This window comes from Porites lutea, chromosome 10 (assembly GCF_958299795.1).
Source record: "Porites lutea chromosome 10, jaPorLute2.1, whole genome shotgun sequence".
Lineage (NCBI taxonomy): Eukaryota > Metazoa > Cnidaria > Anthozoa > Scleractinia > Poritidae > Porites > Porites lutea.
This window is the reverse complement of record NC_133210.1, coordinates 32,118,866-32,127,150: the sequence shown is the minus strand read 5'-3', so window position 1 is coordinate 32,127,150 and position 8,285 is coordinate 32,118,866.

Sequence of the window (8,285 nt, the reverse complement as noted above, 5' to 3'; positions counted from 1 at the left end):
GATCAATTTTCATTATGCAAATCAAAGCAAAATCGTTTTTTCTCTTTTTTCTTTCAGCACCGTTTTCATTTTTTACATTAACTGTGGATCACCTTATATGCCAAATATTATATCTGAATTGATTGTAACTTTTGCGGCTATAAGGAATAATACAATGGGCGATATCAGTTGTATCAAGATAAGTTGGATTCCGTATAGTGGCACGACTGAAAATTAAAATTAAACAAACACTTAACTCTGTGCGATACGTAATACACCGATATATAGTTTGAAGGTCACTAATTCATTTAGTCGAGATTATCACTATCGCTTTTTGCCTCGTGATGTCGGCAACTATAAAAGGGAGTGCCACTTAAAATTTTGAACGTATCTTGACTACACCGTTACAAGATTAGTCCATTGTCAGACTTTTTCAAATTTCATGGAATATGCTATTTTTGCGGCAATTTGTGAGGTAGATTTGACACTAATGGGTGGTAACATTGCCTTAACGCTATCAGATTGGGCAACGAAATTGTACAACAATTTAAAATTTCCTGGATTCTCCGAAATACTATGGGATAACAGCACCTCTCGGCATACTATCAAACAAAATGTTTCTAGATTTCTCCAGGTCCCTGAACTGATAGATGCTTTTTGGTCTTCCATAAACTCCTTTCCTTTTTTCCTTTTGTAGGGAGAAACTAATTCTCTCTTCCTTTTTCTTTGCTTCATTGGTGTTACTTGGGCGACGCGAGCCTGTATGATGTTTGCACAGTTTATACACCTACAAAGATTTGTACATCCAATACCTCTTGCAACACACGGACATCTCGATTTTCGACTGCCATCTCGACACGACTCTTGCATTAGGTCGTCGTCTTTAGATTTGTTTCCTTGTCCACATCGATAACCTTTGTTGAAAGCAGTTTCATCCATTCCATTTTCTCTTCCGCTTGTGTTGCTGATATGGTCAACATTTCTACAATTATGACATCGGCAATCACGGTTACAAGGACTTTCATTCTTTTTGCAGGGGCAGATGTCAGAAACACAAGAAATTTTGGTCCCTCGTCGGTTTTTTCCACAGTTGCATCTTTTGGCTTTCATTGTCTGTTTCACAGAATCACCAGAAGCTGAAAATTCTGAAGAAAACAAATGCACGTTAACACTTCAGTAGCGTATTTGAAAAACAACGGCTGCAAAGGACAATTGACATTAAATTTACGTAAACACTGAAGGGTAGCGGAGCACTAGAATACTGCAATAAAAATGTTATGATTTGTACACCTTTGCAAGACATCATAATATTCAAATCCATTATATAAATTAAATACTGCTAAAACGTTTAACTTACAGCTAAGAAGTCTGAGTGTTTCAACAATTAACCCAATAATATTTCATAAATAAATTACTGAATAATAAAAGAAGTTCAATATGTGTCCATATCTGATACTAGATCATAGATAATAGCACGGCTACGTAATTTCAATCCAGTTTCTTGGCCAAAATAGTCCAGAAGCAGAGTGGCCATATCTGCATCAAACGTTTTTGAAGCCGTTGAATACCCTTGCGGTGTTTTCTGTCGGCACCTCGTGTTTTAGACTAGATAAAGTAGTGCCAATATCATCGTATCAATTGTACGGGTAAAACAAGAAATTGACCCAAAACTCTTATTCTGATACCCTATCTTGAATTCTTTTATTTATTTATGTCATTTTAGTTGCCACACAATACAAGAAAATAAATTAGTTACAGCGGAGCTCTCGCGCGAAGGGTGCGAAGCGGAGCACCATGGGTAAGAAAATATGGTAAACTACCCATCCGCGAAAATGTGGAAGTCACGTGACCGTACACCGACCGTTCGTCCGCACCACAGGCATACCAATGTGAATAACTCAATCAACAGGTATGGCAACCCAAATGCAACTCGATGTTATTTTTGACGAGAAATCGTATAGCTACCCGCGCCTTGTGAAGCAGAGACAACTGAAGATTCAATGAACACGGAAACGGAAAGCGGGAATTCTCTCTGTATCCGTGTTTTCTAATGTACTGAGCTTAGATTAACTGTCATGTCCACAGATTTGGAATATAGAGCAAGAAAAAGACGGAGAAAAAAATAGAAAGTACGCTGCAGGCCAGCGAGGCTCAACGAGAAAAAGGGCGACAGAGATCCAGAGCGAGAGATAAAAAAACAAAGGAGACATTTTTTTGTTGGAAGAACTACATAAAGATTTTATGGCGGCGGTAAGAAAATGAGAAATGCTAGCGGCCACCAATGCAAGGTGAACATGAGTGGAAGTGACGAAAAAAAGTGAGCAAGGAAACGTACGACAGTTTTCTCCATGAAACGTGTAATTAAGAAGTTTCTGGAAGTTTCACGTTGTAGTCATGCAAGACAACGGTAGAGAAATGTACAAAAACAGTGTGCTGCACGTGCAAAGTTTTTTTTTGCTAATTACACCTATTGTTGTTTTTCACCGTTCTCCTGCGTTGCCTCCGCCGCTTAGCATTACATTGCATTTGTTTCAACAAACTATAAATATTATCGAGAGCTTCGCTTTTAGCCCTGCTAAATCTATATATTAGTATAGGATAATTAGACTGACAAAAAAAGGAAGTGGCGAGGAAAGTTAACAGAAACTATCAGGAGCTTATGAGAGGTTAGGGCTCCGCAACGTACTTGCTAAAGCTGTATACATCAAAATGAAAAAAGTGGTTTAAAATAAAAAAAATTGTATAGTGTATATAGGAAACTCTATTTAGTTTTCTAGTTTACAAAAGTGTTGACACGTTGTGTCGGCCACTTTGACAAACGATTCAGCACAAAGGAGATAACGTTGCCACCAAAGCCTTGATAGTCCATGACGTAGAAACAGAAATAGATTGAAAATAATTTCCATAGGAAGATGGGTATGTATAGTGGATTCGCTCTCTTGCCTCACTCTCTCTTGTCTGTTTACAGACCCCCCTCGCTTCCTTTTTTTTTTAAGCGGAGCAGAGGCGGGGAGTCTGTACACAGGCTAAGGCGACATTGGAAACAATTACTTTCTTATAACTATACCTTTTGTTGCGTCATAGTGTCCAGGGCCTGAGTGATCGTACGATATGTAAATGGGAGTGGTAGAAATGAACTCTTGGGGGAGAAATGGGACGGTTGGTTGGGTTGGAAGCGCTGTCACGACAACAACTGGTATCCGCAACAGTGTGGCTGTGGCTTTTGCGCAAAGGTCGCCCACTTCACTTGCAAAATAACCATCGTCGTTAAACTTTGCTACTTCTTCTAAATGGTTATTGCCAGTTAACCAATTCTTGTAATAAGCAATGTTTTCAGATACTTCTCCGACGAAGAGTGTTCTAAGTTTTTGACAGTCTTCCTTCTTACTTTTCCCTAATCCAAGAGAAGTGCAATGTCCTTTAATCTGTTCCCCGTGCAATATTAGATGTCTTCCGAGCTGTCTCGCGACTGCCCTGAAAAAACAGTTCCCGTCTCTTATGACTTTATCCACCGTAAGGTTAAGACCAGCAAGATTTCTTGCTAAGTTATCGCTATGTTGGGCAGTCAGATCGATTCCCATGAGATTCAGTTTTGATTCACTCTCGATAAGATCACCCATTGTCGCACCTGTTGACCACAGAAAGGCTATCAGATCCAATGATTTGTTTTTACATCTTTCTTTGATCGAAGTGAAGAACTCTTGTAAGTATAGCACTCTCTGTATGATATGGTTTAGTACTGTTTCCGTTTTAATACCATCTACTGTTTTTGTGGACCCACCAGGCACTTGAACTGATGGAATGATTACACTGCAACAGCGTTTTTCTGTCACTGCTGATGTTGACCATGCTGACGTTAGTTTCATATGTTGCTGTGTGTAGGATGCTGTGTGTAGAGGTGCAGGATCGTTGTCCAGTTTAACGGTCTCGACTGGTACGACTGGAGTTGTTCTTTTATTGTGTATGCTTTTTCCTTTACCTTTGCAGTTCCATGCATATAATGCACACGTCATCACTGCTATTGCTAGTTCAGGTCCAATTTTTGAGACTCCACACAGAAGAGATCTGTTGAGGTGCCTGTGAAGTCTTTCATTCATCTCTGTGCCACATCCTTCGGAAATATCCGAAAGACAGCCCTTTCGCACATGTTTGCGCAGATTGTCTATTTGATGTATAGTTTCTCCGTTTAACTTTTCTTGCCATACCAAGAGTAGCCTTTCGATGTTAGCCTCAATTTCTTCCGGACACGGCGTACTCATTGAACGTTCGTCGTTGAGATCATCATCCCGGCGGAAAATCATAGACACCTCACCTGAAAATTTTTTATGCTGACTGTCACTTTTGGGAAAGGTTTGTACTATTCTCATGCATGCATGAAATAAATCAAGTTTGACCTTCACTCCCGGAAAAATTCGCTCGTACAAGTTTGCAACATGACAACAATCGTCCACTACAACCATTTTTAATGTAATCCCTGCTTTGTCAAATCTGATTTTTAACTCTTTTAGCAAGTCCTCGATTTCCAAAGATGATGTTGACTTTGTAAATCGCCATGTCAAAACTTCTTCATATTCATTTAGTGCAAGAAACACGTTTTCAAATCGTTTGACAAACTTGCCATCCTCGCGAGTGACACCAATGTGTTTACTGGTTCTGAACGTGTGGTCACATGAAAGCACTGTGCCAGTGTGACTAAACATGTCTTTTTCGTAGTGTCCCTTTGTCATTTGAAATTGTTGTAGAAACAAATCAATTAAGTTGTCGTTGCTGGGGTACGAGCAAAATACGCTTCTTTCAAATTCATCTTTGACATTAACGCTATCTGGGTTGTTTCGCATTAATTGTCTGAAGTTCATTCCCGCAATTCCCTCTGACAGTTCCATGAAATTTTGGCCTTGATAGATTCCGGATATAACATAGTCATACAAATGCAAAGTGAATCCACACCGCTGCCGCAAAATAATTGGAAATCCTCGCGATATGCCGGGTGGTAGAAGCTGCAATATTTCATTTGACGCAGACAGATGGCGATGTCCATTTTTGCTATGTCCATCTAGTCGATAGCTGCATTCATAAAACGCTTGCACGAGAAGGAGATTGCCGTTTAAATCATAAATAAGCCTTGGGTTTCTTGGGTCTGTGCGTAGACCATACAACACGTCTGTCCACATTCCTATTTTGAGAGGACAATTATGCACTAGGCATTCAATGGTTAATCCACTGTGCCTTATTGGGCACCAAATAAAAATCTTTTGTATTAGCTTTGAAGCTGTATGTGGCATTTCAATGACGTTGTCGTAACGACCATTTTCTGGAGCGCTCTCAAACTCCCGTAACGTTTCCTTTTAGTACACTTTCTTCTTGTTTGCCAAGACGAATACTTTTGGTATAGCAACACAAACACAGTATAATCAAAACGAACATGGTTGTCGGGGAGAGTGTCATTCTTGGCAGTTAGTCCTTAACGTGCACAATATTATTTGAGGTTTCAGAAATGATTATAGACTAGGCTACCGACTGCACGTGAAGCGGCTTTTGAACAGATTTTTGCAAACGATTGAGTACTAAAGACAATCAGTAAAGAAACCAAAAAGATCTTTGTCTATATATGTGAAAAGATTAAGACAATGAAGGGCAACGAGAAGGCCTCAAATTTTCCCATAAATCGAAAAAAAAAAAGAATTTGTGAAAAGAATTCACCTTCTTGGCCTTTTCTCTCTCTAAGTCTAGAATTAATTTAAATTGTTTATTCTTGCTTTTGCGGTATTTCAAGTACTCAATCTCTTCACGTCACATAGCAAGAAAAATCCTTGTTAGTTTTGCGATTTTCGCGACATTTGAGGGCTTTTGAAGGCCCTTCTTAACCATTTTTCTTTGTAAGTCTAGAATTTTTTAAATTTGTCATTCTTGCTATTTTTGCGATATTTCTTACCTTTTCAGTGTTTTTAGGTAGCAGGAAAAATCCTTGTTACTTTTGCGATTTTTCTCTAAGTCTAGAATTTTGTTTCATTGGTTTTTCTACTCATGCGATATTTGCAAGTGATTGTCTCACAAAATTTTCGGTGAATTATTTTCTTTGCAAAAATTGCGGAGAGAATTTGCTAACAAGATCGTTCCTGGACATGTATATCGCATTTTTTTTTCTTTTATAGTTCTTTACGCACTACCACACCATACCATACAAACCGTCAAACAAGGCCGCGGGGGAAGTGAAACATTACCACAATCTGGTACTGACTGATCCCGGCGTCCTAGGCATCTCAATAGCAAGTGCGCTTTAACTCTGACAAGTGTGCATGTGACGTATTACGTCTACACACATTCCTAGATATCTTGAGGTAATAGGTAACAGAGTAACAAGGTAACGAAGCAACAAGGTAACAGACTAACGAGGTAAAACGAAGGTAACAAGGAAACAGAGTAACAAGGTAACAGACTAACAGATTAACAAAGTAACAAGGGAACAAGGTAACAGAGTAACAAGGTAAAACAGTAACATAGTAACAAGGTAACAGGGTAATAAGGTGACAAGGAAAAAAGGGAACAGAGTAACAAGGTAACAGACTAACAGGGTAACAAAGTAACGAGGTAACAAGGTAACAGAGTAACACGGTAACAAGGTAACAGAGTAACAAGGTAACGGGGTAAAAATGTAACAGAGTAACAACGTAACAAGGTAACAGAGTAACAGGGTAACAAGGTAACAGAGTAACAAGGTAACAAGGTAACAGGGTAAAAATGTAAGCGAGTAACAACGTAACAAGGTAACAGAGTAACAGAGTAACAAAGTAACGAGGTAATAAGGTAACAGAGTAACACGGTAACAAGGTAACTCAGTAACAAGGTAACGGGGTAAAAATGTAACAGAGTAACAACGTAACAAGGTAACAGAGTAACAGGGTAACAAGGTAACAGAGTAACAAGGTAACAAGGTAACAGGGTAAAAATGTAAGCGAGTAACAACGTAACAAGGTAACAGAGTAACAGAGTAACAAAGTAACGAGGTAATAAGGTAACAGAGTAATACGGTAACAAGGTAACAGAGTAACAAGGTAACAGGGTAAAAATGTAACAGAGTAACAACGTAACAAGGTAACAGAGTAAATAGGTAACAGAGTAACAAGGTAACAAGGTAACAGAGTAACAGAGTAACAAGGGAACAAAGTAACAAGGTAACAAGGTAACAGAGTAACAAGGTAACAAGGTTACAAGGTAACAGAGTAACAAGGTAACAGGGAAACAAGGTAACAGGGTAACAAGGTAACAGAGTAACATGGTAACAAGGTAACAAGGTAACAGAGTAACAAGGTAACAAGGTAACAGAGTAACAAGGTAACAAGGTAACAAGGTAACAGAGTAACAGAGTAACAAGGTAACAAGGCAACAAGGTAACAAGCTAACAGAGTAACAAGGTAACAGAGTAACAAGGTAACAAGGTAACATGCAGAGTAACAAGGTAACAAGGTAACAGAGTAACAGAGTAACAAGGTAACAAGGTTACAAGGTAACAGAGTAACAAGGTAACAGGGAAACAAGGTAACAGGGTAACAAGGTAACAGAGTAACAAGGTAACAAGGTAACAGAGTAACAAGGTAACAAGGTAACAGAGTAACAGAGTAACAGAGTAACAAGGTAACAAGGCAACAAGGTAACAAGCTAACAGAGTAACAAGGTAACAGAGTAACAAGTTAACAAGGTAACATGCAGAGTAACAAGGTAACAAGATAACAAGGTAACAGAGTAACAGAGTAACAAGGTAACAAGGTAACAGAGTAACAAGGTAACAAGGTAACAGAGTAACAGAGTAACAGAGTAACAAGGTAACAAGGCAACAAGGTAACAAGCTAACAGAGTAACAAGGTAACAGAGTAACAAGTTAACAAGGTAACATGCAGAGTAACAAGGTAACAAGATAACAAGGTAACAGAGTAACAGAGTAACAAGGTAACAAGGTAACAGAGTAACAAGGAAACAAGGTAACAAAGTAACAGAGTAACAAGCTAACAGAGTAACAAGGTAACAAGGTAACAGAGTAACAAGGTAACAGAGTAACAAGCTAACAGAGTAACAAGATAACAAGGTAACAGAGTAACAGAGTAACAAGGGAACAAAGTAACAAGGTAACAAGGTAACAGAGTAACAAGGAAACAAGGTAACAGAGTAACAAGGTAACAAGGTAACAGAGTAACAAGGTAGCAAGGTAACAGAGTAACAAGGTAACAAGGTAACAGAGTAACAGAGTAACAAGGGAACAAAGTAACAAGGTAACAAGGTAACAGAGTAACAAGGTAACAAGATAACAGAGT